Raw genomic sequence first — 26,331 nt, 5'->3', positions numbered from 1 at the left:
GCTCAGCCAACCCAATCTGCTCCACATCCTCATCGTGTCCTGGCTGTGGCTTCCCTTTCATGCTCAGGATTTTGGTCAAATGGAGAATTTGGTCAATGACACACAGGAATGTTGGCCACCCCTCTAGAGGTCCCAATTCACCAGCCAAGGCAGTAAAAAGACACTGTTTTAAAAAAGTCAAAACAAGTTTATTTTCACAAGAGAATATCTCCAGTAATATTTTATTCATGGCTTTCAGCTCACACAGTTTCACTGCTTGAGATTCTCTGCATTAACATCAATGCAGTGGAGAGGGACTGAACCGAATTCATTTGGGACACACAGGATTAGTTCTTTTCTACGGGATACCTCTTAAATATGAAGTGGATATGCTACCCTGTTCCCATGCTTGTGGTGCTATTTTGGTACCTTCCAAGCAATTTGCGGGTAGGAGCCCTGCCCCTCAGCAAGCAGCTAGAGGATAATAATGCATCTAAGAGGACCAAGCTGTAGTTTTGCACAGCAAGTTGCCAGGACTGCCGAAGAGCCAGATTTATGGAGAGAGGACTGCATTCCTTCGCCGCTAGACACTGCGGCATCCCCACCCACCAGCTGTGGCCCAGCCTGAGGAAGTCACGTCCCAGCCTCGCTGCAGCTACGCCCCATCCCAAGAAGCAGAGGAGCCTTAAACAGGCTGCTTCATTTTGGGGAGTCCCATGGCCCAAGCAGTCAGGTCTGAGTCCCCCTGTGCATTTGCTCAGGGTGAAATTTGAGGGCTCCAATTTCTTTTTGCAGCTCTCTTCCCACTTCATCTGAGAAGGTGTCCTCTGCTTGCCCTCGGTCCCCGATGTCTCAGATCTCACGCGTTTCCCTGACAGTGAGATGACAGTGATAATGGCCTGAGATGTCCTCCAGTCTTGAAGAACTGATGCAGCCCTGGTCGTATTACAGCTCCAGTCACGGTCTTCATCCTACGCTACTTTGGAATATGGCAGAGGGGTAGTCCCATCTGCTCCTAAGACAGAGAAGAAATAACAATTCCCTGTCCCTTGTCAAATGCCTGAGCTCTGAAGCATGCTGTTGTCAGATGACAGTGCTACTCGCCTGGGAGAACCCAGGAGGATTAGGACTTGCTCCCTTTGGCTCACATCTCTTCCTTACCTGTCTCCCTTCTAGGACAGGGTGTTAGTCTGAAACGTTGGCTTATTCTATGTAAATACACAAGAGCCCTAATCTCCTCACCAGGGTTTGCACACAAGTGAGTTAGATTGATATGGATTATCAAATCAGAAAGAACCACCCCCCAACTCTATACCGTGGGAGAGCTGAGAACTTGTCCAAAACAGAACGCACTTCCCGAGCAGGGGCCAACCAGCCAAATCTGATCAGCTCCCAGGGCTTTGAGTCCTGAGGGCTAAGCTTGCTCTTGGATCTAGTTCTTAACCCAAGAGCACTTGGGTTAAGTGCTCTTGGGTTAAACTTCAGAATTGGGTGCAACAAACTTAAATCACAAGCTTGGATCTAGCCTCTTTGTACTAAAGTATCCACTCCCCTGCAGACTCGAGGACAGACCAGAAAAGAACAGCACACTTAAACCCTTTACAGCTTGAGCCCATCTCCTGCAAAAAAAGAATAGAACTGAACACCAGGAGCTGAAGCACCAACTCATTTCATTGTTTTCTGGCACCCGTTAAAGAGAGAGACAGATTTTCTGTAAGTAGGTGGCTCCATGCTCATACGACCGAGGCACGGAGCGGTCCTTGGAAGAATGCAATCCTGGATGCTGTAAAAGAAGATCCACTGAGTTGTTCAACAACGCCATGCTGTGTTTTGGGATCCTCAACAGAAAGGAGTGATGCCTCAGGAGGTCTGTGGCTGAGCCAGTCCTCCAGTAGTTTTGCTGCTCTTTAAGGAAGGCAATAGACTGTATAGTTATCACCTGAAATGGGATAAAATCCCTCCCACCAAACTATACAACCTACTACCTCACCTCCACAGAGCAGTGCAGAGGTCTCGCCTGATTCATGGCCGTATCACTGGCTTTGCATTACTTGCACCGCCTGCCTCCATGCTTGGAGTAGAAGTAGATGATGAGAACTGAAGACCTGACTGTCTCCTTAGGAAAGACAGTAGATTGTATAGTTAGCTCAAAGGGAGGATAGGACTCCACAACTATTCAATCTACTACCTCAGCCTCAAGGACAGCTTGGGACCATGGCAGTCTAAGGTAATGAGATGATCCTTATCCAGGCGTCGGCTGCTCCACGGCTCCTGTGAAGAGAAATGCATCAAAATTCATCAGACTTCATGATGTTAGGGAAAAGCAGTCTCATCCCCAGCCTTGTCCTGGAGCTCCCTTTCCTTCTTTAAACCTCCTTCAGTCCACTTGGACTATACTTTATCCTTGGCAATCACACTGTCCGCAAGCTTTATGCACTCAAGGGCTTACAGAAGCAGCAGTCCTCTCCTTTGAACCCAGGGCCATACATGGAGATAGCACGTCCCTTCTGAAACTGCAATAACGCCAAGTAACATACAGCCAGGCTGACCTCACCTCTTGAACACACAGCATGTCTAGAACAAACCTGCCAGACCAGATAAGAGAATCCATCCATTTAGCTGCTATGCACTCCAGGGAATTGAGCAGATTAGAAATAACTGAGTACAAGGAAGCTTTTAGGCTGCAAATGTAATGGTATCGAGTACATCAAGGCAGATCTCATTTCCTAAACAAATGAGTGCAACATGCAGGCTTGGTGTCCCTTTAATGCTATAGCACAGCCAGGCAATATTAGCATGGATCCGAGACAGACTAGCTTCCCCCCGAGCCCTTGGCTCACCTTCTGAGACTCTTTCATTCGCTGTACACCCAAATACAGATGCAAGGTATTAAGTTGGTAGTTTAAAAGAAACGTGTGAGGTTCTTTTGCAATGAGAAGGAATTCCCCTTGAAGATTAAAGAAAGCCATAATGCAAAGGGAGCCACCAGTAGCACATTAAGCAGGCTGCATGTGCAGCGCAGCAGAGACCCAAAGGAGGACTTCCCATGAGAGCTCCGCAGCAGGTATCCCCAGCCTCCCCAAACATCTGCTGAGTGTTGTGAGAGGCGGGAGCTAAGGCAGAAGTCCCCAAAGGGACAAAGGCTGCCTAATGCTTTGTGCTTCCACAGCTAACAGGCAACAGCCTAAATAAGTGAGATTCCCAAAAGTTTGGTGAACTATTGTAGCCCTCGGTCCCCGATGTCCCCGATCTCACGCGTTTCCCTGACAGTGAGATGACAGTGATAATGGCCTGAGATGTCCTTCAGTCTTGAAGAACCGATGCAGCCCTGGTCGTATTACAGCTCCAGTCACGGTCTTCATCCTACGCTACTTTGGAATATGGCAGAGGGGTAGTCCCATCTGCTCCTAAGACAGAGAAGGAATAACAATTCCCTGTCCCTTGTCAAATGCCTGAGCTCTGAAGCTATTGTAGCTGGAATCCTTGAGGTGAGAGATTAGGATGGCCGGGGGTACAAGGATATCCTTGCAGCAAGGTTTGGAAAGTGCTCCTGTTCCTTTGCAGAGCTGCCCAGAAGTCCTCCTCACTGGCGCTCAACACAGTCCAGGTAATTCTCTTAACTTCCTTTGACAAACTCAGCCCTCACAAGGGATGACCTGCTGTGCCAGGCCATCTAGCCCAGGCCTCTCCTAGTGTGACAGGATATAAACAACGTCAAAAAATCAATGTTGCAGGACTGATTCCTACAGCATTTAAGCACCCAGCCCATCCACAGTGCCAAGTACCTTGCATCCCAAACAGCCTTCTGATGGGAAATATTATTCTTCCTGTTTTACTGGCATAGAAAGTGATGCACAGAGGTTGCACATCCCTCCTCAGCACCTGCAACACCAGCCAGAGCTTCACCGAGGTTATGATCAGGCTCAAAGGTCCATCTGGTCTGTCACAGGCCCCTCTGCCTCCTCAGGGACAGAAGTATTAGTTGAGACTAAAGTGTTTCAGCTTCCCAAAAATTAAGCTAGTGCCACAGGCATCAGCCAGAAGGGATCATGGTGGCAAGGAAGCTAGCGGTTGCTGCAATGGTAGAGGACTGGGGAGGTGGGTGGCCAGATGATCGCATCAGGTGAGGCATATAGCAGAGAACGCTCATCTTCTCCAAAGAGACTCTTGGCAACTGCCCTGGAGGAACAATTTTTCCTGATTCCCAATCTGGTAACTTATATTATTTTAAGCATATAAGCAAGATGTATAGGCCAGGCGTTTAAAAGGTCACTCTTGATACCATTGCAGAGAATAAGCATTTGGGCCATTCTCAAACTGTGGGTGGGAAATTACATTAAATAAGTCCTAGTTCACATAGATCTAATTATACATAGAAAGAAAAAAAAATTTCTTCTGACTTCTATAAGTAATCCTGAAAACAGGAGATTTAATTATAATAATTGTCTTAATGAGTACAGGTTTTGGGAATACCCAGCTGCTGACTCTGCAATCCTGATCGTGCCAGGATCCGTGAAGAAAGGAGTCAGACAGGAGGATTTAGAAATACTATGCCCGGTAAGGATCACTACGACCATCCTACCCTTAGTATCACCGTCACACTTGTTTGTGCTAGGTGCTATACAAATCGCAACGACAGCAAGCCCCTCTCCTGGATGGCTTGTGGTCTAAACCATCTAGACAAAAGATGGGGAAAGAAGGAGAAGCAGAGAGGTGACCAAATTTGCCAAAGATCACGCAGCAAGTCCATGGTAAAGCTGACACTGGAACCAGCCTTGGGAAGTTCTGCTCCAGTCTCTGGTCGCGCTGCCAAGGCAACGGTTTGCCTGGGCCAGCCTAACCAGGTTAGGACAGGTCAATATCCGCCGTTCCCGACTGTCTTTGACGGAGGGAAAAAGTGATGTTCCATTTTAATATCTGCAGGAGAATCAAAGAGCCGGGGAGAGAGAAGATCACACGCATACTGGATAACAGCTCAATGGTAAAACCCCGATGGGGTTTCACAAAGAGGCATTATGAATTAGTCATATATCCGTGCAGCCATAGGATTTGTGCAACTCCGTATCTACCAGATTCTCAGCAAAAATCCCATGGCAATCACCAAAGTGAGCTGCGTTCCATCTCTGCCCTGCTTTCCAGACACGAAGCCATCCCTTCTAGCATATCGCTGCTGCAGCATTAGATTTACAAGTGCCTGAATGTGATGTAGCTATGCAAAATTCTGGATAAAATAGCCAAGAGGGTCTGTGGGAGTCAGAAGCCTATACCCCAAAGCCTCTCACTGCCTTCTAAGTTATTTAAGCCCAGCTTTTGAAGATTTTTGGATACTTGACTGCTAAGAACTGGACCTCTTTGAAAAACACCATTTTCTGTGCAGACCTTAAGGTGGTGGCACTGCAATTTTCCCTTCACAGACTCACAGGAGTCCTTCAAAACTAGCCAAATTTGATTTTTGTGAAAAAGCTTGGTCAGTCTCTGCGAGAGACTGCAGGAAGGTCCCCGTGCTCAGCGTGTGCCACAGCCCAGTCCTGCTGTCTAGAGGTGCCCGGAGGGTGAGAGAAATTGGTAGGTAAAGGATTAATATGTTTCTTCACAGCAAGATCCTCCAGGCTGGCAAAAATACAGCATTTCCAGTCCAGCTTTCAGATTCATTTTTGGGAGGAAGAGGTGACCTACAACTGTTCTTCAGTTAGCAGGGCTCAGGGTGGCTCGTGGTGTCCAGCCGATCAGACCCCCAGCAGACAACCCAAGCATCAGTCCCCCCAAATTTCAAAGCATCTGAAGACCAAAGATGCCCGAGCGCGGCCAAGTCTCTGCCTTTAAAACGGGGAGGCACGGAGCCCGCCTCAGAGAGTAGCTGGAAAGGCTCCGAAGCTTTGAGGAGCTGATCTGGTTTATTAAGGAGCACTGAATGAAATGGAGGAGGGGGGAGGAGGGAGGAGGAAACCATAAAACAACAAAGTCGCTCCTTTAAAAGCAGACATTGCTTTCAGCCTTTGTGTAGCCGCAGTCCCACGCGTCGGTGCCAAAATGTGCTGGGGACAGGCAGGGCTTCTCAGTGGGAAATCAGGGCCCCGTGTCTCTGAGAGGCTTTTCAGCCTCCTGGAGCACGGGCTGGACTGGGGCAGAACCAGCCCCGGCCAACACGAAGCCTGTGTGCAGCCAGCCAGCTGCGTTGGCACAAAATGGCTGACCGTCGGCCATTTTGTTTCCTTAGCTTTGCCTGTAGGGAAGCCGGTAGTGACTTCACGTCCTCGCCTCGCTGCGTTGCTGGAGTAGAAAAATAAAAAGCAAAGAGACCAAAAAAAAAAAACCCAACCAAACCCAAAATAAGCGAAAACAAAAAGAAGCGGGGAAGGTTTTCAATAGCTCCCCAATGCTGCCGGGGCATGCAGCCGCATACAGCACCGTTCAGAGCCATGCAACTACCGGCTGGCAGCGAGGAACCCGCTCACAGAAAAAGCAGCAGACGGCCCAAAAAAACATCTTGAACGCACCCTGTGCCACTGGAAAGCAAAAAAATGACATTCGCCAAACTAGCCATGAGGACAAGTTGCTTTTAACTTCTCACAGGCCAGGCGAACCTCTCAGAAAAGCAAGGCCAACCGTCTTCCCAGACACCCGATCCTGGAGTCGATATTAAAATATCACGCTTCGAAAGAGTTAATCAAAGGTGCTGTGAATAGGGAAAGGGAAATGGAAGTAAAAATATTTAAAGTTCATTCCTGCAACAGCCCCCGTGGCTCAGCAATGCTTTTCCTCCGTGCTCTTTTAATGACATAGGTAGTATTTCATATCAATGTTGTCGTAGCATTTGTTTATTATTAAACAATGAGCAGGTATCTTAATAAATAGCTACTCATCTGTTAGGGGTTGTTTCAAGTCCTATCAGATGTTTATAAACATCTGGATCGTCATTAATGAATCTGGTATTGTTATCTATAATACATGCATCTGTAACCTGCTTGTTACATGACTTCTCTTTCATTAACCCTTCATAAATCCGTTATTAAAGGTGGCCACAAAGGTAATGTTTTTTCTAAACGTTCGTGTATTTTCCTTGTAAATTAGCATATAATTTACACTCTCCTGAAGGAAAAAAAAATCCCAGAATTTTTGTCATAAAACAGGCGCTATTGATATTTCATAGAGTAATTTCTCCAAAATACTAAAAATCAAGAGTTATAAGAGAAGAAAATCTTTTTGGTTTATTTTTACCTGCTCCATACTCAATTCCATAGGTTAACTCAAAAATCTAAAGAAAGAAGATCCTTTCCTGTAATACTCTATAAAACTCTTCCATTAATACTGCTTTCCTTCTCGATGTTCAGTTCAAAAGCTGCTCACAAAAGGTGCGCAGGTAACGTCCACCCCTAACGTAGATTTGGACCAAAACATTTCATTTGCAACACGAACTGCCTGCCCAGCGCCCACGCATGCAGCCCCGGCTCCGGGACCACCATCGCCCGTGCAATTCTCTACATTGTCCGTTCTAAGCAAGCCAAGCAGATATGGAGGCAAATACCTTTCTGTGCAAGAAAAGCGATTTCCCTTCTTTCTGCTCTCCTTCCCAGCTCCTCTCTGAAAGTGTCTGCTTCTCTCCAGATGTCCGGGCAGCCCCTCAAGGAAAGGTAGGACGATCACCCCAACACTGATGCCTTATCAAAGACCGATCCACCCCCCCCCATGCCACTGGACAGAGATCTGTTCCTCCGAGCGTCCATGAACGAAGAGACGTGACTACTAACTCCAAGACATCCAGGCTACTGAAGGAAATGCAGAATCACTTTTAAAAAAAAAAAAAAAAAAAAAAAAGCTTTTATTTGGCGCATGTTCTGGTATTTTTGCCGTGCTTCTGCGCAAAATTGTATGGTAACGCCACCAAGTTCCCTTAAACTTTCAAGGCATGTTACTGTTGATGGCGTCTCAGTCGTGTATCACACCTTAACGTGTGCAGGATACACACGCCAGTGCAGTAAACAGCTTGTTATCACAGTACAGCTCCATCCTCGTGAGAAAAGTAAGGGCTTAAAAAGCCAAGAACAGCTATTTCTTTTAATATTTAAATTAAGATTTTGTATTCCCGAGATGAAAACTTTCAAGGCAAGAAGGCAATAAACAAAACAAAAATCCCTAAAAAAAAAAATCCTCCGGATCACATCAGCTAAATCCAGGTACTGTCAGATCAGTGGAAAGGTCAGATCTCATATTCACCAAAAACAAGAGGACACACAACAGGTTAAAATGCTACCGTCCAGCAATGACCGGCTCTAATCATACCAAGCTGATGTGTAAAACCATCCGCCCGTCCAAAAACAAATTAGACAACAGTGCTCTCTGGTACTTAATAAATACAGAAGAAAGGAGGGCTGTTTTATTGAATATAGCGAACAAACCTTTCCGTCCGGCTATACTGTGCAGCCCCGCGACTCTGCATGCACCAAGTAGCCTTACGCTGCTAATACAAAAGCTCAGTTTGGCAATTCCAGGCATTTTCAGTGCTCAACATACGCCAAAACTACCCACTCTCTGCCTCTGACTTTGGTCTCGTTCCAAAAGGTCCTTTTTTTTTTTTCTTTTTTTTTTTTCTCTCTCTCTCTCGCTACAGCCGGTGCCACGTAGAGACGGGAGAGTTGGGCTCGAACATGGCCGCAGCCTCCAAAAAAGAGCCAAGTCCCAGCGTCCTGGCTTCCCCCTTCCAGACGGAAAACAAAATGGCCATGCAGCAGCCATTTTGTTTGCTGCGGGATGGGAGGGAGAAGGGAAGGGAGGGGAGACGCAGGCCAGGCGGGAGCACGCGGGAAGGATGGGGGGGGAGAGGGAGGGAGAGGGGAGGGCGTCGATTCGGCAGGAACCCAAAAGCTCTGCAGCGATGCCCGGGTGCGTCCTCCCTTCCTCCCGCCGGGGCTGAGCGGCCCCGTCCAGCCCCGCAGCGGGACCGATGCGGAGGGACGGACATGGGGTCGGCTTTTCCAGCCCTCCCAGGCCAGTTGAGCTTGAGTTGTCCGGCCTGACAGGGGTTACGCTTCCTTCCCTGGGCCTGGCTGGCACCTCTGTCCTGCCCGCTGGCACGGGCAGGCTCCTGCCTGGCCACTGCCGGCACCGCAGGGCTCAGGCTCTGCGAGAACTCCCGATGGGAGCCAGGCAGGAGAGCGGAAACCAACCCAGTAACGTCAAACTCCTGAACTTCCCTGGGCAGGAAACGGTGTAAATAACACCCACAGGGAGGGGGAGAGGAACCCGGAGCAGGCGAGGAGACCTTGGGGACGGTGGCTCGGCGACAGCGTGGCCTCTACAACCCGGATCCTAACGGCACCTGCGGTGAGGAGGCCCAGGGAGGAGCGATCCGAGGTTTCCTTGCTTGCTTCTGTCCGGACAAGCCCGCCTCAGAAACGGAGCCACATGGCCGAGGCCCATGCAGGGTCTGGGCTGGCCTGCAACGACGCCTGCCCGCTCTCAAGCTCACCAGGGGACAGTGCAGGCAGCTGCCTGGTCCCTGCCATAACGCAGGGTGCAGGTCTGTCCCTCTGTCCCTGTCCCTCCAAGCACGCCGGGAGGAGCGAAGGGCTGTGCGAGCAGCGGAGGATGGGGCTGAGCCGCGCTGCAGGCAGCAGGGCTTGCAGGCAGCCCTGCCTGCCCAGTGATCAGCTGGCTCTCTCCGGCAGCGCCTCGTGCCTGCAAAGCACCTCGCAAGCTCCGTGACTTTTCCCTGTCTTTCTGCCCTTCCACAGACCGACACCACAACTGCCCATTCAGACAGCATGCCTACGGCTCGAGGGACCGGAGAAGAACGGGGTGAAACCTCCTCAACCCTCTTCTCCCTAAAGGACAGAGCTGAGCTCCTAGTTAGCAGCCCTACTGAAGAAGCCAACAAGCTGCAGAGATGAAGCCTACCCTCCACCGCAGAGGTGAAGTCCCTTCAAGTCCTGACGAAAACCAGACAAGAGGGTTTTAGAGCAGGGCAAGCACCTCGCGACCTTGTGCGAGAGCACCCAGCGTGGGAAGGCCCTTAGGAGCACACAAATCAAACATCCCCGGGCTTTCTGCTTCTGTAGGCGAGACAAGCAGTGAAAATCAGGCCTATTCCCAGGATTTAGGATGGGTAAGAGTTCCCAGTTACAAGCCCTATCCCCTAAGGATGCAGGGAACTGGAAATGCCAAAACCTAGCACAGTTTTGAAGCTGTTAGAGATCTTGTAGGAAAATCCTATAAGGAAGGTTGTTAATTGGACAAGGCATTTTGTGGCACATTCATGTGGGATAAATTTAAGCACTGGAGGCTGGACCTGCTAAGCTTTATCTAGTCAGTGGGGAGGGCAGTTTCTCTGCAGAGTAATTCAGAGCAGAAACATTATGCCAATATCTTGAATTATCCTGTGAAGAAACCAAAAATCTTAAGATTTTTTTAATAGCCACTATTCCTCACCATCTGATCCTCTACCAACTTTCTGCAAAGTCACCTAAGATCTCCAGGTGAAAATTATTATGAATGTATTGCTTAGTAATTTGTTGTGATTGATTAGTCTTATTAAAATGTCCCTGAAAATAAGCATCACCTGTAAGAAACTGTATCAAGTGCCTGCCCGTCCTAACTTCTCATATGGGCTTGGTGAGGAGCCATACGACCTCAAAGGAAGGTTTGTGCACTTTATATTAACCTTGTAGTTGGGGAATTTTGAAGGTATTTGAGAGATCCAAGTCCAGTTTATTTTAATAGGATTTGGGAAGGCAAGGCTCACTTGAAAACCCTAGCTTTTGCACTGAAAGAATATTGCATTTCTTGTGCAATACTCTTCCAGGAAAAACATCAAGGCAGCTTGCAGAATGAAGACCAAAGGTTTCTAGATGCCTATAGCAATAGATCAAGAAATGTCCGCGTGCAGCATGCCAGTTTGAAGCCAGAAATGAGAAACAGTTTCAGCTGCTCTGACACCAATACTCTTTTCTAGAAAAACCCTGACAAACTGAGAAACTTTATTTTTATCCTTATCCTAAGTGAAAACTTATTATAAACGGGGCAGGACAAGGTACATTTACAAGACAGGGTGTTTTGTCTTTTCCAATAACAGGGCCCTTAGGTCAGGAGGCAGCACCTTGCTGGTGGGTCCTGAGATGGAGCAATAGGGGGTTAGGGACATGCATGGGGTGGGGATTGCTGAAGACATTAATAGCCCACACAAAATCGCATATAACCCCTCAGCACTAGTTGCTTATTCAATATATCTTAGTCAAAGGGCAGGGGGTGTGCACGGGGTGAAGGATGGGAATAAGAACTTAAGAGTAAACAAGAGGGGGTGTGCGCTTGGGAGGGTTATTAGCATGGAGGGGAAGGTATCTGACTGCGTAAGCAAGGGAAGTAGATCACGAATGCACAGGTTTTGTGGACCTGGGATACTGAGAGAGCTGAGATGGTTTGTGTTAGGAGAGGGAGGTGTGAATATGATTAAAATGTTGGAGCTTTACAAAGGACAAGGGAGGAGTTGCTGAGCAGGGGGATATTTTTGTAGCCTCCAATGTGGGCTGCTGTGAGCTTAGTAAACTGGTGGTAGATTAAGACGTGGTCGTGAAAGAAGTCCCTTCTACAGGACAGGCCACTTGCTCTTGGTGCTTTCTGCTTTCAGATGTTGCTGCTGTGGCCTCACCAGAGCTCTCATTCAAGGCACACTGTTAACACTGCTGTTCAAGCTTCCGCTATTGCGAAGGGCTTACTGCCTGGGCAAAAGCTAGTCGAAAACCTGGAGCAAAGGATTGGTGAGGCACATGGACCCATAATTAAGCCCCAGGAGACTCTCCTCCTCAGGGATGAATCATTGAATGCAGGAGTTGGTTCTCATTCTTCTACACACATCTACTTGCTGCCAAGGACTGTCATTTGATAGTAGGTAGAGCAAAGCGTGCTGTCTGACTTCAGATCAGAGCTGGGCCAGGAGAACAAGACTCTCATTTCTGTTTGGGATCAGGACTCGTGAGAAAGGGTCTGTGATGCTGTCATGGGTCTTCCAAGCCAAAGAACTCTATCCTTGTGCTTTAGCTCTATTTTTTCCTACCACATTGTAAAGTTGTGGAAATCAGCTGCTCATCGTCATGTGTTTGTGTCTGTGGACTTCCTCAGCATCAAAGCTTCCCCTCTGGCTGTTTGCTGGAGTCTCTTCAGGTCTTATCCTTCTGGTCTATTCACATCCCAGTGAGCCCACACAAACACAGCCCCAACATCATCTCTCACATCCTCTCTCCTCCCCGCACTGGTTCATGAAATTTAGAGTGGATGAAAATGTGAGTAAGAAGCAAAGGGATTTTATTCATTTGCTGATGAGAAAAACGTTCCTTGTGAATGGGGAGAAATGGCATTAGCTTTTTTCCTTAGTTGGTGTGAACATGTGGGTGAACCAGATCGCCTTCTCTGGGTATGTTTGGATGGATTCTTGTCTTCTCCAGGTTTGTTCAGCAGCATCTTTCCCCACTGGGCCTGAGCACTCTCTTGGGAGTCTTTAGGACTCCTCCATTTCTGTCTCAGGGCAACTACGTACATAAGGTGGCAGCAGCAACAACAAAATCATTTGGGAAGGAAAAAAACAAACTTAAGAGCCGCATTGCTGAGCTCCTGCATCCAGTCTTAGTGAGTCACTTTGCCTCTGTCTCCTCCTTTGGGAGACAAATACTCCCTACCTGGGATGCTGAGAAGGTTAATTAGTTAATGTACTAATTAACTGAATGTGCTTTGAACAATGGAATTGCTTGAGGCAGTAGATCTCATGAAGGTCTAAGTCTAATACTGGCTTTAAGAAGGGTGGGCTTCCAGTTCTTATCATTGGGACACCTTGCCCTTGGCCAGAGAGAAAAGAATTGAACTTATCTGCATTATTCATGCTGTTGCCACAGCACATCTGAAGCACAAATGGCCAGAGTCCATCCAAGCTCTTCCCTGCTTCTCCCACCAAGGCTAAAGATGCAGCTGACTTTCTTCTTCTCACAAACACAGCTCTGGGGCCGCAGACCAAGGAAGTGGAGAAATCCACGCTAGGGTTTTTGACAACATCGCTAGTCTTTTTGGTACATGCCCAGCAGTCTGTGACCCATATCCCACCTTGCTCTGGAGGACTGCATGCATCCAAGGCAGTTTCTCCTCTGTCTTCCAGAAGATGGATGGTGGTAGAGAGCGCTCTGCCTGCTAAAGTGAGAGGTGGCTTCACTTTCCACATCACTGGGACCCATCCCAAACTGGATTTGGAGCTGCAGCTGCAATGAATCCCACAAGCCAAACCATTTTAGACTTTGGCAAGTCCTGAGCTCATCCAAAGGCCATTTCATGCAGCTTCAAGCACATTATGTGCCTATAGAGGCAACTGAACAGTGAAGTCGAACCCCACAGCAGAGGCTGTAACCTAATTCTGAAATTTTGCCACAAAGGTGTAACCACCGGAGATGATGGAGGTTGTTTGCCTTTCTCAGGCATGAACACAGCAATCCATCTAGACCGACCCTGCACTCCATCAGGGTGCCAAAAGTTACCCCTTAAGAGTGAGACTGTCCCCAGGCCATCCTGTGTGGGCTGGATGGAAGAGAAATTGTGACAGTTTTGATTGCTCAGGGAACTGAGGTCGAGTTTGATTTCCAAATGTGAGACTAAATTCTCCTTCCCTTACAGTTCTACAAGCTCTGAAACTCTGCAGGTTTAGCTGGGTTCCTCCCCAGCTGGAAAAGAAAATGCAAGGCAATGTCACAGCTATTTCTTCTGTGTCACATTTATACAATGCAAAGGCCTAATCTTAAGAAGCTGAAAATCATAATTAGGCAGGCAAGAACCTACAGTCTGAAAAATGCATCCCTCTTTCTAGTCTAGTCTAGTCTGAGGCGTGTATTGTATTAGGCTCTTAAGGGCTGAGTTTTCAGAGCTGCGTGTTCAGAAATGAACTGCCGCTGAAAGCAGGCCCCCTAAAATAAGCAAGATTAGCAAATGTTCCCACCTCCAGCAGTTCTGACGATGACACCAACAGACAGATTTTTCATCACCCTTTTGGCTGAGCCCTTCTGGAGCCGTGGACATATTTTCTACAGGCAGAGTGCTTTACAAAACTTCCCTTTTCCAACACAGAAACTATACAGATTCCTAACTGCAGCCAAGTTTGACCACAGATACCATAACACAGATCCATCTCTCTTCCCTCTTTGTTGATGCAAAAATGCCTTGGAGAAATAATATCAATATGTCTTTGCTAATTGATGGTGTTGTGTTGGCTTTGACCCATCAGCTGATTGGCCATCCTCAACTGTCATTTCCTAAAACCAATATTTTTCTGCTTGTTTATCTTCCCTGGCCTTGTTTGCACACAGCCACCACCCAAAAACCTCTCTCTGTCCAGGGAGTAGGATTTATCGCCTCTGTTTCAGTAGCAGCAGAACACAGAACAATGTAGGGCCTATGCAAACAAGTACTGCTGTTTTCTTTTGCTTTTCATTTATTCCTTAGTGGTAAATCAGTGCATTCCAAAACAAACAAAAATTAGAAGATTTAGGACCCAAAGAGCAGTCCAGAGCAATATAATAGGGGCTGAAGACAGGTTGCATTTAGAAGTTAAGCAACAAGTACCCCTTGAAAGCAAATGAAATGTTTAATCTGTGATGCATACCTCAAATTGTTTCTGGCCGGTAATGACGTTTTGGCACTCTGCAAATGGCAGAAGCTCAGGTGCCTGGATCACTTAAGACTACACGCAGGAGAGATCTGGGCTGAGCGTGTAAACTGCTCTGGGTAGGGACCATCTTTATCTTCCGTATGTGGATAGCACTTAGTACAATGGATCCCTCAAGACACTCCAACGACCAAATGGGACCCAAGTAAGAGCTAATATAAATGCAGGTTGACACAGTTTGAGTATACAGGACACCAGGACTGGGAATTATAACCCTTAGATTTTTGTCCTGACTCTGTCATCAAGCTTGACCTTTCAGAAGACCTTAAAGGACCATGCAAGCTTGAGCCACTGCATTATGAAAAAGCACTGATCCGTACACCAGCTCCTCCTTTGACTTAATTTCAGCCCAAGCCGGCACGTTGGCTTGGCATTTGCAAGCCAATGCAGGGCTGCCGCTTGTTTTTTACATAGTTGGACAAGATTGCCAAGGAAAAGAAGGTAGAACAAGTCCTCAGGATCCTGCATCACCAGCTATCAACTGTAATCAGCATTCCTACAGAGCAGGACTGAAAGCCCAGTCCCTTCCGCGACCGCGTGGGGACTGTATAGCCTGTACTCAGGGTCCCACGTGATGAACAAGACTTTACAAGCCTGGCAGCCGAACATAATCCACCTTTACCTGCTTGTGGTAAAGTTGAGCTCAGATGAGGAGGCACTGTCTGGAAAGCTGAGCTTATCAGTGCGTTACAAAGATCACTTTGAACTTTTGTTCAAAGCCCTTTGGAGAAGATGCCCGCCCTCCCTCCAAAGAAGAGGCTTTTCCTGGGCTTGGTCCTACAGTTTGCAGCAATCATAGCCGGTTTGTTGGCTGCAGCTCCCCTGGGGCTCCTTCTGGCCTGACCTACACTGCTGAGCCCGGCAGGGAGAGAGAGCAGACACCGTCACGGCATCCACGGCTCAGAGCGAGCCTTGTTCTCAGCCTGCCTGGAGTGGCCATGGCAGGCACAGATAAAAACAGTGCCTGGGAGGCATCTGCCTGCAACGGGGCGTGCGCTGTTGATGCGCAAGGATGAACAGATGGGTTGATTACACAGGGAGAAATGGACACTAATCGTATCCAGATTCACCAGCTGCAGGATTTCCTCCTGAGCCCTAAAGGACAGGAAGCCCTTACCTGCTTCGTTATCCTGTCTGTTCATTAGCTCCTTCCCCCGCCCTGGGAACCACATCTCGGCTAATCCCCTGGGCAGGGGAGGGCCCAGACTGCAAAGCTGACATCCAGATGGGAACTCCCACAGTGCTCAAGCATGGCTGGATCCAGCCCCAGGTCAGGGGCCTATCCTGGCTGTCAGCTCCAGCCCAGCCAGGCTCCACTGGCTCAAGTTTCCCTACTTTGGGAGCTCGTTGCCAGACTCTTCTTTTGCCGCTGCCTCTCTGAACAGCCGGGAAGATTTCAGGACTAATGAGAGCAAGTTGTGCAACAAAGACTGTGTTGGGGATCGACACATCATGTGTCACCACGTCTCTGCTGAGATGCAGCCGCTTCTGGGGTGGAGTCCAGCGTGTGTTGAACAGCACACGGCTGATGGAGCCAGGGAGCGAAGGAGCTTTTGCAGATTTAAAACAGCAGAGGCAATCCCCCAGCAGGCTGTAGGACGACTGGCCAGACTGAACTGGAAGGTGATGGTGGAGACCTTATCTGTATTCTTATTCCTGGGAGACTGAAACATGCTGAGAGGTTGGGTTTCGTCGCCTGCTTAGCTTTTGTGCAGTGTCAGCTTGGAGAAAGGAGCAAAACCCTTCTAGACCCCTTTATCCTTGTCCCTCTGCGTCCATCCCAGCTCTCTTCAGCCACAGTGATGTGCTCCCAAGGCAGCGCAGCTGGAGGCACGATCCCAGGCGTCCTTCCTGGGGGGCTGCTCAGCTCCCAGGGTCTTAGCCCAATCCTTCTCCCACAAACAGGAGCCCTGGGAGCGGATGCACAGAAATTCAAGCTGTTGATCACGTTGGTATCGGCACCCACCCTGACTTTTGCTGGAGCCTCCACGTGAGGAGTACAGCCTGCTTGAGAAATGTTATAACCCAAGCTGTTGCTCTGAGTTGGGCTTTTTGGGACCCTCTCTCCTTGCATGCCCAGCGTGCCTCCATTCCTAGCCCTCAGGCTTCTGTTGTCAAATTCGGTGCAAGCAAATTAGCCTGCTCCCATCCTGCTGCCTGCTCCCAAGCCGTCCTGGCTCCACACACCAGGATGCCACGTGCTGCCCCTGCGACCTCCATTCCTCTCGGCAGAGCCAATGCCCAGCGCAGAGCAAGCCAAGACTGAAGAAGAGGAGAACCGCTCCCCGAATTCTTGGTGTTACTCCCAGAACCTCCCTGCCCAGCTGAAGCTGCTTCAGGTCCCCATGCCTGGCACTAAAACATCAGCACAGGCCATCCCTCAAGTTCAAACCAGATCCTGAAGATCCTGACTGAACAGTTGACCAAGTCAAAGGTGGCCGTGGCTGCCCCGCAGAGCCCTCAGGGTGGGAGGAGGAGGAAGAAGCACAATGCCTGTCATGGTCTTGCAGGTGAGGAGAAACCTCCTGCCCGGTCCTGCATGGGCCAGGGCTGCCCTGGCATGCACGGCCATCTCCCTTGGGCTGGTCCTCGGTCCCCAGGCCCAGCAGAACGGTGACGCTGATGTGCTGGCAGCAGCCACAGGACAGAACAGCACTGGTGGGAATGAGTGGAAGAGGTGCTTACAAAGCCACCGCCCCACAGCCTGGCTACGGACCTCCCAAAACGACAGGGTGTTACATACGGGGTGATATTTGGTTGTCATTATCACAATAATATAATACCCACCTCTTAGACTCCACAGACCTCACTTTAGGCAGCATCTTGGTCATGCCCTTTGCTGGGCTACTTCTTCTCTTACATTTCCTGTGGCCAGGACTATCTTGTGAGTGACCCTAGCATGCCAAACCCAGCATGCATTAGCCCTGCATATCTCATGGGCTTTCCAACTGCAAAGCCAGACAGCACAGCTCAGTGCCCATGAGCAACCCTACAATAACAAACCAGCCGCCTCGCTTTGTCCTCCCAGACCTCACCTTTCGCAGCAGCCAAGTAACATCAAAGATAAACAGTAGCCATGAGCAACTCCACAATAACAAACCAGTACGACAGAAAAAAGTGGAGGGAAATTAGGGAATGAAAGAGGTGGCAGAGAGAGAAAAAAACTGCAGGAAGGAAAATAACTGATATTGATTCTTCTGAGGACCAGCTGAGGGGTAGTAGGGAGGGTAAATCAGATCTGGGTACCTCTGGATACTGTATGTTCCCTCTGGTGCATGAAGCTGCTAGCATCAGCTCTCCCTTGGGTGTGTTTCTACAAGGATCCCGTTAAACTTGTGCCCCCAAATCCATTGGAACAATTAGTGGAAAGGCTGAGGACAGAGCCCATAAAGGCCAAATTCAGTCTCCCTGCCTTTTACCCCCTCTTTCCCCACCAGAAGTTGTCACTGGAGTGGTGAAGCTGAACGCATGGATGGTCCAGCGTGGGGAAGCTGGTCCCCTCAGCTCTGGCCCGTGGAGACACGGAGCACAGCGTTTTCTGCAACTGTAAATCAGGCAATTTTCACCAATGCAAGTTTTGCTCCAAGTTTTTTTTAAAAGGAGAAAAAAAAAAAAGGAAAAAGAAAAAAGGAAATCACAATCCAAACTCTGCCTTGGCCAAACCTGGCCCTTTTAAGGAAAGGAAATTTCCCAGAGCCACCCTCAACAAACCTGGAAGCCCGATCCTGCTCTCAGGAATGTCAGTGCGAATCCAGAGTGGCTCTGCTGACTGCTGGGGGTCATAGCAGCCGAACGAGGCTCGAGCCTTGGAGAAAAGCTCCTGGTCTCCTGCCTGGAGATGGAGCAGAGCTCGCACCAGAGCAGCCTGAGAGCAAACTCCTGATTCAAAGGCAATAAACGGCAGAAAGATCCAACTCCCAATTTCAAGAATTCATCCTTTTTGCTGAGCCATGTTCTGGAAGCACGAGCCCTATTTTGCTGCGAGCTGTGTGGAATAAAACAGCTGCGTCCCTTGGCTGGATGGCTCTTCCAGGGGTGCCAGATGTTTTGCTTAGGACACGTCAGAAGTGTCTTGCTTGAGTTCAGACTTTCTCTCCTCTCGGGCTGCCCACTGCAGAGCCCACTGGAGCCATCGGTTTTTTTTATATCCACTCTCCACTAGCTTTTCCCAGGGAAGCAATAGGGACTGGGGACAAATTGGGAAAGGTCTGGTTCCACCCCAGCCCCTGTTCGTATAAATAATCTGTAAGGGGAAAGCTGGACTGACGAGCAAAACCCTAGTGCCACCTTCTCACTGGCATTAAGGATCTGGATGTAAACAGGCGTGTAAATGCGCTCCGCTGAAGAGGGCATCCCAAGACATTTTGGGGGTCAGACCCCACGAACGACTGACCGCCCCCAGCTCCCACAACATGGGAGTTGCAGCTTCCAAATCAACCGTGGGTTACTGTGAAAACCTACCTACGGCTGTGCCGAAGGGCACACCAGCGAGCGGCAAGGTTCAGAGCCAGACCCCGGCGTCCCAGCTGCCAAACCTGGGTGCATGAGGCCACGCAGCTCGCTGCAGGGCCGGGAAGATGCGCAACAGCATCTCTGGGAGGCAAGGGGCAGGCGAGGCAATTTTGGGGATGTCCCCGGAGCATGGCCGAGACGGCCAGGGCAGGCTGGTGGGTCACGGAGGCAAAGCAGGGCCGGGGCATTCGGGTGCTTTGTGGCCAGTTCAAAGGCTTTACTGTAGGGCCATGCGTCACTCACTGAAAGAGGATTTTTTTCGGAGGAGGGAAGAGGAGGGGGAAGCCGGGCGGGGGGGAAGGAGGAGGGAAAATTTGGTGAAGGAGGAGGGGCGGCTTTCATGGCTCCCGAGTGCCTGCGAAGTGCACGGTGGCCAGGAAGGAGGACCCTGCCCTGCAAACAAGCCGCTTTTGTTGCGTCCCAAAAGGGCCTAAATTAATTTTGACAGAAAGAGGGCAGATTCACACGCGCTGGGGCCAAACCCCCGGGCTTGGTTACGGCCGGGCAGACCAGGAGAGCTTCGGCCGGGCGGTGCCAAATCTCACCCGGGTGCGAGGGGAGAGGCGCGAACCTCCACGAGGCAGAGGCACTGGGCGGCCGCGAGCAGCCCCGTTAATCGTCCCGATGCCTTCGCAAAGCAGCTTCCTCCCAGGAGCGCCCGGTTCGGTCCATCTCCAAAGCCTAAAGGCCGCCATCACTCTGGGAAAAGCTGCCACCGGAGCGTTCCCTCGGCCGGCTTCGCCTGCCGGGGCTGGCAGAGCCTCCCGCCCCGCTCCCGGGCATCTCCCTGGCCCTGCCGCCTGCCCTGGCACGCCGTGCCAGCGTGAAAAGCAAGCCAGCTTCTAAACAGTTAACATTGACAAAACCAGACCGCTTGAGTTCCCTCCTTCCCGAATCGCTCCTGGTGTAATTCACCCCCCCAAAAAGAAATAAAATTATCCTCCTCCTCTGACCTTGCCCGGGTGTCCTCCCTCCCTCCCATCCTCCCTCTCCTTCCTTCCACCCTTCCCATGCCCCCACCCTGCGCTGGCACAGCCGGCCGGGAGCCCGCGTGCCCGCCGGTCTGCTCGGTGCTACGAGCTCCCACCACGTTAGCTGCGGCTGCCATGTTGAATTGCAAATCCGACATGATTCGACATATTTTTTTCCCCCCTCGGTGGTGCCCGGTGGGGAACTAAAGAAGCACCCGCACGACACGCACCCAGCCCCGGGTGGCTCTTGGGGACGTCCCGGGCGGCGGGGCGAGGGCAGGGAGAGGAATCATCCTCCAGTCCTGCTCCAAACACTGCACGTAGGAACCTGCCTATCTGCTATACATCCCTCTCTATAGGAGACCGATTTTAAAGTCGGATGTTTTAGCACCAAGGGCCGGAGGACTCGACGGGAAGGGGTTTCGGGGAGAAGGCAGGTTACAGCAACAACAAAGCGACTGAGCAAGTGGAGGAACAAAACATTATTTCAAATCAAAGGCAAAAAAACCCAACCGCACGAACAAAAAAAAAAAAACCAAAATTAAGAGTGAGGTTCGATTTCGTACCAAGGCAGCAAGAGAGACGCACCGTGGAAGAGAGTGGTTTTGTTGTTGAGTGGTGGCTGGATTTAGCTCCGCTTATCCGGACAATCATCGGGGAAGGATCCTTTTCCGAGAAAGGCCAGTTTGAGTGAGACAGCTTTTTTTTTTCCCTTCTCTCGCTCGCTCTCTCCCCTTTCCTTCTCCTCGCAGCTCAACGCCAAGAAATGGGCGGTGCCTGGATGCCAGGCTCCATCCGAACGAGACACCCAAGGCCAACGGAGGCTGGCACAAAGGCGAGCTGGCAGGAATTCCTGCACTCGCAGCCGCGCGCCCGCGGGACAAGCCCGCCACCTTCCAAAAAATCAACCTCCGACACTGCCCGCTCCGGAAAGTTGCCCCATTGGGCTCGAAAACACCCCGCCAGGCTCAAGCACAGGGGGAAAAAAAGGACAAGGGGAGAAAAAAAAAAAGCCAAGACCTTCCTTTGCATCGACGCAGGTTAAACAAAAGGCCTGGGGAGGTGGATTATTTTTTTTTCCGCCCCCCCGGGCTCCTTTTCCCGCCTGCCCGTCCCCCTCCTCCCTCCTCACGCCCTCCATCGCCGGCTCCCTCGCCCGCTGCCCCAGCGTCCAGGCAGAAATGAGCCCTGGGCTCCCTCCTTCCTGGTTTTAGCACGACAGGAGGCGGCGGGTCCTTGAATAGGAACGCACACACCCAACGCGAGAGGGATCCGATGGGGGGGGAGGAAAAAAAAGGACAAAAAAAAATATATACAAACAACAACCCACCCGCCATGGAGGAAGGTTGGGAGCAGTCGCCGCCAAGGGGGGCGGATCGGGGGTGGTTTGGGTGCCAGGGGGTATTTTTGGCCTTTTTTTCTTTTGCTGCCCTAGCACCTGGGTTGTGCCGATTGTAAAAGGGGAGTCGCGACGGCTTGGGGAAGGGACCAGAGGGGGGGGGATGGCCGGGGTTGGTAGCGCTGCTGGGGAGATGCCAAAAAAACAAAACAAAACACGTTTTCATTTTGTCTGCACCAGCCTGGGCGCAGGCGAGCGCGGGAGAGAGGGAGGGAGAGGGAGGCGCACGCTGCCAGAAAGCCACCGCGCTCAGACGCGGGCCTGCGGCCACGTCCCTCCGCAGCCGCCCCGGCAGCCGCTCCCGCTCCCTCGTCCCCCTCTCCCTGCCCACCCGGCTTCGCCTGCCAAGTCCGAGTTGGCACGGCTCCCCCGGCTGCGCCGAACAAAGCCGTCACCCATCCCCGAGCCAGCGCTGACAGTAAGCAAAGTGACAGGCGCATCTTCCGCATGTTAATCCAAATGGCGAGAAGGCGAACGAGCGACGGAGGCCCCCCCCTTGCCATGCACGCACCCCCCCCCGCCGCCGGCCCACGCACCCCACCCTTGGCACCCGCTGGCCCTGCCGGCCTCGTGCGGGGATGGTGAGGCCCCCGCCGGCGGGAGCACTGAAGCCTCCCTGTCGGCGAGGTTTAAATCGAGCCGAAGCCCCGCTCGGCGGGCAAACGAGGCCACTCGGCATCTGCTGTACCTGTTCCCGCTGCCTTCATCTCGCCTTGGAACCGTGACAAGAGCGCACTCGCCTCTGGTGGGCTCTCAAAGCCGCGGGTCTGTAACCCTTTGCAGGAAGTTGGCACCGATCCCAGGTAGGACTTTACTCCCCGGCTCTCGCTCTCTCCCCCCACCTCCGCCTCCCGCTCCCTCCCCTCCGCTCCCCCACCCATCCTGTCCCTTGGGCCCCTCTCGCGTCCCCCAAAACACCTCCCGGCCCCCCGCTCCCCCTCCGCCGCTCGCCCGCCTCGTCAACCGGGGGGCAACGCGGGGGGCGGCCGACCGCTGCTGGGCGCCCACCGAGACCCACGCGCCCGCCGCTCTTGCACACATACCCTTTAAGGATGACCTGGGCAACACAGAGAACAACAACTTCCTGCTCCGGCTCCCTAAAACGCCTGTTTCCACGCAGGGGTTAGGCGGCGCGGCGAGACGGGGGGAGCTGGGAGGAGGTTTGGGGGTTTGTCGTCATTGAACCGTGCTTTTTTTTTTTTTGCCTTTTTTTTTGCCTTTTTTCTTTTTTTTTTGGCCTTTTTTTCTTTTTTTTTTTGCCTTTTTTCTTTTTTTTTAATGCCTTTTTTTTTTTTCCGGAACATATATTTTTGCCCAGCAGCCCGAACCCAACGCAAAGGGAAAGGGGGGGAAGAGAAATCAAATGGGAAGAGAATAGCTCCAAGTCGGCAGGACAATGCACGGGAAACGGGGAGATTAGCGTAGCTCTCGAAATCCATCGCACCCGCCCCGTTTCTGAACCGTTCGCCCCCGCGCCTCGTCTTTTTTAATACTCCCAGCTCCTGAATTATTCCAGTCCACGAGCGGGAGGGGAGCGCACAGTCCGGAGTCCCTCGGAGCTGCCAAGAGCATTGCAACAGGAAAGAAAGAAAGCGAGAGAGGGAGAGCCAGGCAGAGCCCTCACAATCGAGCAGCGAGAAGAGCAAGGAGAAATTAACATCCAATTAGTGCCGTGTTTAACGAGGGAGACAGAGGCGGCTGTTGTTTTATTGCCCTGTTCTTTTCAGGCGCATCTGACAGGCAGCGGGGAAGGCACCCCTGCTCCAAGTGACGTCATCATATTTTATTTTTTAATTATTTTTTTTTCCCCCCCTTTTTCCCCCCGTCTTTCCTCCTCCAAGTTTCGCGGAGACCGTCGCGGCAACTCGGCCAGGGAAATTTGGGACTTTCTCGCGTTCAAGCCGCCGATTCCCCCCTCCGCCTCCGGCCTCCTTCCCCCCCCATCCCCAACACCAACCCCGGAAAAACAAACGCGCCAACCCACCCCAAAGTCTTTGTTCTTCCAAAAAAAAAGGAGAAAAAAAAAAAATAAACGTTGGGATCAGAGCCGGAGAGAGCCCGGAGGAGGTTTCTCCGCGTCCGAGTGCGTGCGTGCGTCTGTCCCCTCTCCCGTCCCTCTCCCCAGACGGCTCGTTCGCCTTGTAAAACTTTGCGGCATGTGACGCTGCTCCGGCCTCCTCTGGCAGCCTGACAAGAGCCGCGCTGCCCGGCCGCAGAGCGCAGGCGGCTCTTAAGGGAGAAACTCCATTCCTAAAGATTAGAGAATTAACGCGTTTTCAGCAAGGGACAGTGCCTCGGACAACGGCCGCCACGGTGGAGGCAACACAGACCCTCACCATGCCGGGTCGCAGCGGGGGGAGAGGAGCCGAACCAAAAGTCAGGGAGACTTTTCCCCCCGGCCCCGGCTCGCCGGGCCTGCTGCTTCTCCCCTGGGACAGGGGGGCCCGGTGCCATGCGAGCGGCCGCGGGGAAAGGCATCTCGGCCGACCCCGGCCAGCCTGTGCCGCCACCTCTTTCCCCCAAGGCCTGGGGTCCCCTCGGGGTGGGATAAACCACCGCCAGCTCCCCCCAAGAGCACTGCCATCCCAGGAGGGGACAGGGCGGCTCGGCCTGGGGGGATTTGAGGGAGTTTCCCCCAAAAAAGTGCCCACAGTAGGGAAGGGGGAGCGTGGAAAGCAGCTTCCCCACGCTCTTCCCCTCCTCTTGCAAGCTGCCAGTGACGGACAGAGTCACCACCGCCAGCGTGGCAGGTCAGGCCCCCACGCCGAGCTTTCCCGCCCTGCCCTTTGCGGCCTTTTCTCCTTGTTTCCAGCCGGTATTTCCCTTGTCCAGTGGGGAGGAATCCAGCAGGACCCGGCTCCTCCGTAACCTCCCGCTCCGGGTGAAGGCCATCCCAGGGGACGGGGCCGTCCCGCTCCCACCGAGGACAGGGCTGTGCGAAGACAGGGGACGACGGGTCCAGGGCCACCGCGCCGCCGGCGCCTGGGTCCGGTCCAAGTCCCCACCCTGAGCATTTCCCGGCACCAGCCGGTCCCACCTCCCCGGCGGCAGGATCTCCACAACGAGGGTTATTTTTTTTAAATTTTTTTTTTAAATAATTCTTTGCCTACGTGCAGCTCGGCGCTGCGGGAGAACAGCGCAAACAGCCTTATCGAGGGCAGCCACACCGCAGGGGCACTTCCTCATGCTCGGCCACAAGACCGGGCCCCTCCATCGCTGCCAGGGCTGGCGAGGGCTGGCAAGGGGGGCTGGCAGCTCCTGGCCTTCCCGCTGACCAGACACCAGGATGATGGGCACCGTACAGTCATTGGGAGAGGTTTGCTGGGCTGCATTCCTCCTGGTGCCGCAGCGGGGAGAGCAGCACGGCTGGGTGGGGGGTGGTTTGAACCGAAAGGTCTTTAGCAGGACGGCTCTGCAGGGGGAAAGGGAAGGACGATGCAATCGGTCTGACCTCAGCTGCACTTTCCCTGGGCACAAGAGCTTCACCAGCACCTCGTTGCTCCCCAAACCCTGCCAGACCCAAGCGTCTGGGCCCCGTGGAGAGTCAGGGCGGCCTTGACCCGACTTTCCCTCTCCCGGCTGCCATCGCTGCCTCCCTTCTCCACCCAGCAGCTGGGAGCAGATGAGGCCAAAGTCCCGGCAATCTCCGTTTTCCAGTGCACGGGCACAGAACGGCAGCGATCTCCACCCATCCCAGTTTTGTGCAGGAGAGAGTCAATATTTAAACCTGTTTGTTTCCCGGGCAGATAGGGGAGCGCTGGGGCTGTAGGTGAGAGAAACCCCAGGCTCCGTTGCTGGTGCCGGACCCAAACCTCCTCCTACACCCCTTCATTTGTTCTCCCGACCGCAGGTTTCACCCTGGATCCCCTCTCCTGCGGGCACGGGGCCTCGTCCCCATCAGCTGTGCTACACGAGCACCAGCTGTGGGACCGGGCACCCACTAACAGGGCAGCAATTGAAAGGAGCAGGGAGCCCAGCCACAGTTTAGGTTGTCTCCTTGCCCGCTTCTGGTGCAGACACTATCCCCATGGTGGGACACCTCAAATGAAGCATGGGACAAGAAGAACCAAGGTTAGAAACAGGAGGATGTAAGGCAATATTTAATCATCCTATGAATGGCAGCCCCTGCTTCAAGGTAAAACAGTGCACTGAAACCTTTGTAAACCTGGTTTTCATTTAAATTTACCAAAAACTATATTCAAGTGTTGTGTTTCCAGCAAACCTCATGGGTCGCAGTGAACTGGGCAGAAATTGCTGGCAGGATGCTTGCTCTGGTGCAGATTTAGATCAATTCCTTAAAGGAAAGGCAATAGCACTTTTCATTGCAGTGGCTGCAGCCAGGCTGTGCAGAGGGTGCAGGAGGTTTTACAGGCACGTGACCAGCAGAAGGTGGCCTTAATTTTGAGGGTAAAGGCACAGATTCCTGAGCAGGCGTGGCGTGATCTGGGAGATGCAATGCCCAGTGTTGGGGAAGGCAAGACACCAGCTCACGCATTAAAAGGCAGGTGGGTAAGGGCCCTGTGAGCTGCGCAGGGGAGGATGGAGCGGCTGAGCCCACCCGATGGGCTCAGAGCAGGTCTGACAGCAGCAAAGGGTCTCCATCACCCCCTCCAGGCTTGCTCAGGGTCCATTTTAACTCCTAATACCCACTTTCATGAATGTTGTTTCAAGCAGCTGAGCCCACTGCTGCCTCCACCCTCACTCCAGGTGCTCCCAGTTCACTCAGCCTAAACCTGCCGACCTTCTATGGAGGTGAGGAAGATCAGAGGGAATCTGAGTTT

General features: G+C 51.9%; 2 long non-coding RNA genes across 2 annotated transcripts; one reads left to right on the top strand and one right to left on the bottom strand.

Moving 5' to 3' along the window:
- Positions 1–182: 182 nt before the first annotated feature.
- LOC140643297 (uncharacterized) lies at positions 183–23,433 on the bottom strand. Its single transcript, XR_012039554.1, has 3 exons — positions 22,594–23,433; positions 1,970–2,250; positions 183–994 (listed from the first exon to the last, which is right to left on the bottom strand). It is a non-coding gene; the product is annotated as an uncharacterized lncRNA (long non-coding RNA).
- LOC140643296 (uncharacterized) lies at positions 21,741–23,606 on the top strand. Its single transcript, XR_012039553.1, has 2 exons — positions 21,741–22,353; positions 23,392–23,606. It is a non-coding gene; the product is annotated as an uncharacterized lncRNA (long non-coding RNA).
- The last annotated feature ends 2,725 nt before the right edge of the window (positions 23,607–26,331 follow it).

This window comes from Ciconia boyciana, chromosome 23 (assembly GCF_034638445.1).
Source record: "Ciconia boyciana chromosome 23, ASM3463844v1, whole genome shotgun sequence".
NCBI classification, from domain to species: domain Eukaryota; kingdom Metazoa; phylum Chordata; class Aves; order Ciconiiformes; family Ciconiidae; genus Ciconia; species Ciconia boyciana.
Note: the sequence above shows the minus strand (reverse complement) of the source record. Positions and strands in the feature narration are given on the sequence as shown.